Below are 4,258 nucleotides of genomic sequence, written 5' to 3' on the forward strand. Positions count from 1 at the left end.
AGATTGGATATGAGATTGGAAAATGGGATTGGATATGAGATTGGAAGATGGGATTGGATATGAGATTGGAAGTTGGGATTGGATATGAGATTGGATATGAGATTGGAAAATGGGATTGGATATGAGATTGGAAGATGGGATTGAATATGAGATTGGAAGATGGGATTGGATATGAGATTGGAAGATGGGATTGGATATGAGACTGGAAGCTGGCGTCATCCTGGTCAAAAGTGCCAAAGGTGCCAGAAATCCCCTAGGAGCCGTGATTCGACCCCTGCAGAGCTCAGCTAGGTAAGTACAAAATAAACCACTGGAAAATGTGTAAGACGCCAGACGATCCCAGGTGCCTCTTGCAAGGTCTGCAACGAAAGAGGAATGTATGCTCCCCTTTGTGTTGTTGCTGGCCTGCTGCCTTGATGCTGGTGTTGTTGCTGGCCTGCTGCCTTGATGCTGGTGTTGTTGATGGCCTGCTGCCTTGATGCTGCCGAAGGGCTCTTGATGCAAGAAACTGGAACTGCCCCTCGTTTTCCTTGTAATATACCTTAACACCATTAATAGAAATAATTATAATGATAATAAAAATAAATATTACCCCTCAGACACACACACACACACACACACACACACACACACACACACACAGACACACACACACACACACACACACACACACGCAGGAACCATACATAGTTTTAAGGCGAGGTATGATAGAGCTCATGGGGCAGGGAGAGAGAGGACCTAGTAGCAATCAGCGAAGAGGCGGGGCCAGGAGATGTGACTCGACCCCTGCAAACACAAATAGGTGAGTACACACACACACACACACACACACACACGCATAGCATCAAAAGTAAAGACTGACCCGAAGCTGTTGTACAGCCACATCAGGAGGAAAACAACAGTCAAGGACCAGGTAATCAGACTGAGGAAGGGTGATGGGGAATTCACAAGAAACGACCGAGAAGTATGTCAGAAGCTCAACACAAGATTTAAAGAGGTATTTACAGTGGAAACCAGTAGGACTCCAAGAAATCAGAACAGGGGGGCACACCAGCAAGTGCTGGATGAGGTACATATAACCAAGGAGGAGGTGAAGAAGCTGCTATGCGAACTTGACACCTCAAAGGCGGTGGGACCAGACAACATCTCTCCATGGGTCCTTAAAGAGGGAGCAGAGATATTGTGTGAGCCATTAACAAAGATCTTCAACACATCATTTGAAACTGGGCAACTCCCTGAGGTATGGAAAATGGCAAATGTAGTCCCAATTTTTAAAAAGGGAGACAGACATGAGGCACTAAACTACAGACCTGTATCACTAACGTGTATAGTATGCAAGGTCATGGAGAAGATCATCAGGAGGAGAGTGGTGGGGCACCTGGAAAGAAACAAGTGTATAATTGACAACCAGCACGGTTTCAGGGAAGGAAAATCCTGTGTCACAAACCTACTAGAGTTTTATGACAAGGTGACAGAAGTAAGACAAGAGAGAGAGGGGTGGATCGACTGCGTATTTTTGGACTGCAAGAAGGCCTTCGACACAGTTCCTCACAAGAGGTTACTGCAAAAGCTAGAGGACCAGGCACACATAACAGGAAAGGCACTGCAATGGATCAGAGAATATCTGACAGGGAGGCAACAACGAGTCATGGTACGCGACGAGGTGTCAGAGTGGGCGCCTGTGACAAGCGGGGTTCCACAGGGGTCAGTCCTAGGACCTGTGCTGTTCTTGGTATACGTGAACGACATAAGGGAAGGGATAGATTCAGAAGTGTCCTTGTTTGCAGACGATGTGAAGTTAATGAGAAGAATCGAATCGGACGAGGATCAGGCAGGACTACAAAGAGACCTGGACAGGCTACAAGCCTGGTCCAGCAACTGGCTCCTTGAATTTAACCCTGCCAAATGCAAAGTCATGAAGATTGGGGAAGGGCAAAGAAGACCGCAGACACAATATAGTTTAGATGGCCAAAGACTGCAAACCTCACTCAAGGAAAAAGATCTGGGGGTGAGTATAACACCGAGCATATCTCCTGAGGCGCACATCAGTCAGATAACTGCTGCAGCATACGGGCGCCTGGCAAACCTACGGATAGCGTTCCGATACCTCAGTAAGGATTCGTTTAAGACTCTGTATACCATCTACGTCAGGCCCATACTGGAGTATGCAGCACCAGTTTGGAATCCACACCTAGTCAAGCACGTCAAGAAATTAGAGAAAGTGCAAAGGTTTGCAACAAGACTAGTCCCAGAGCTACGGGGATTGTCCTATGAAGAAAGGTTGAGGGAAATCGGCCTGACGACACTGGAGGCCAGGAGGGTCAAGGGAGACATGATAACGACATATAAAATACTGCGCGGAATAGACGAGGTGGACAAAGACGGGATGTTCCAGAGATGGGACACAGACACAAGAGGTCACAATTGGAAGTTGAAGACTCAGATGAATCAAAGGGATGTTAGGAAGTATTTCTTCAGTCATAGAGTAGTCAGGCCATGGAATAGCCTAGAAAGTGATGTGGTGGAGGCAGGAACCATACATAGTTTTAAGGCGAGGTATGATAGAGCTCATGGGGCAGGGAGAGAGAGGACCTAGTAGCAATCAGCGAAGAGGCGGGGCCAGGAGCTGTGAATCGACCCCTGCAACCACGAATAGGTGAGTACAAATAGGTGAGTACACGCACACACACACTTAAGAAATTATTGAAAGCGCAAAAGTTTGCAACAAGGCTCGTTCCAGAGCTAAGGGATATGTCCTACGAAGAAAGGTCTGATGACACTGGAGGACAGGAGGGTCAGAGGTGACATGATAACGACATACAAAATTCTGCATGGAATAGATAAGGTGGACAGAGACAGGATGTTCCAGAGATGGGACACAGAACCAAGGGGTCACAGTTGGAAGTTGAAGACTCAGATGAGCCAAAGGGATGTTAGGAAGTATTTCTTCAGTCACGGAGTTGTTAGGAAGTGAAATAGTCTGGCAAGTGATGTAGTGGAGGCAGGAACCATACATAGCTTTAAGACGAGGTATGATAAAGCTCATGGAGCAGGGAGAGGGAGGACCCAGTAGTGAAGAGGCTGGGCCAGGAGCTGAGTCTCGACCCTTGCAACCACAATTAGGTGAGTACACACACACACACACACGTCAGTAATCTTCCAGAAGGCATCGGTATTACTTTTATGTGAAGCAATAAGCCCGTATGGGTCACTGAGGGAGCGCCTGAGACTCGATCCTTCTTCCTCGTTCTCTTAACTGTACCTACCTACCTATTCTCGTCTCTTCCTCAGAGCAGGAGATGAAGATTCATCGGTGTTTCCTGTGGGAATTACCTCTGCCCGGGCAATAGCCAACAGCTGGTTAATTAGGTTTAAAGCCCATTGACTGGATGAGGGTCATTAAGGCTGTATATCACTTGTACAACCCCAGCCATGATTATTTTAATCTCTAAAATAGGGATTAAATGTTTAGTGTGTATATATATATAAACACTGATCTCTGGCCGAAGGAGACTCGAACCTACGAACCTTGGAACAAGGTACACAGTGCTATACCATTCTCACCACACTAGACAATACCTTGGCGCCTAGCACACTGCTAGACGTTGATCCAGGGCAGCCAGCTTTCAGCGAGAAGGCTTACAGGGGATGAGATGAAAAGCTGTAGGCCTTCTCCCTGAAAGCTGGCTGCCTTGGATCAACGTCTAGCAGTGTGCTAGGTGCCAAGGTATTGTCCAGTGTGGTGAGAATGGTATAGCACTGAGTACCTTGTTCCAAGGTTCGTAGGTTCGAGTCTTCTTCGGCTAGAGATCAGTGTTTGTGTATATTTCTCCTGCTCTTGCGAATTCCTTGCATATATATATATATATATATATATATATATATATATATATATATATATATATATATATATATATATATATATATATATATATATATATATATATATATATATATATATGATAGTTACACGTAGAATGTACATTGCGAGATGCGTATTTTTCATTGTAAATACACCGAGAGATTCACCTTTCTCTCTCAGAGTAGATAATGTTTGCTGACAGCTTCCTTGGTCCGCCTTCATTTGTCCCATAGACTCACTATCCGGCTGTTACTTGCTCGACAAACAGTAAACAAGGCAATTCGAGAGGTAAACAGCCTGAAGGAGATTGAACAAGCGCTGGGCCAGGACCCGAGTCGCTGGACCCTGGGAGTGGGTAAGGGAGTAAGGAGTACGTAGGTACGGAGTAGGCGGGAG

Source organism: Cherax quadricarinatus, chromosome 10 (genome assembly GCF_038502225.1).
Source record: "Cherax quadricarinatus isolate ZL_2023a chromosome 10, ASM3850222v1, whole genome shotgun sequence".
Lineage (NCBI taxonomy): Eukaryota > Metazoa > Arthropoda > Malacostraca > Decapoda > Parastacidae > Cherax > Cherax quadricarinatus.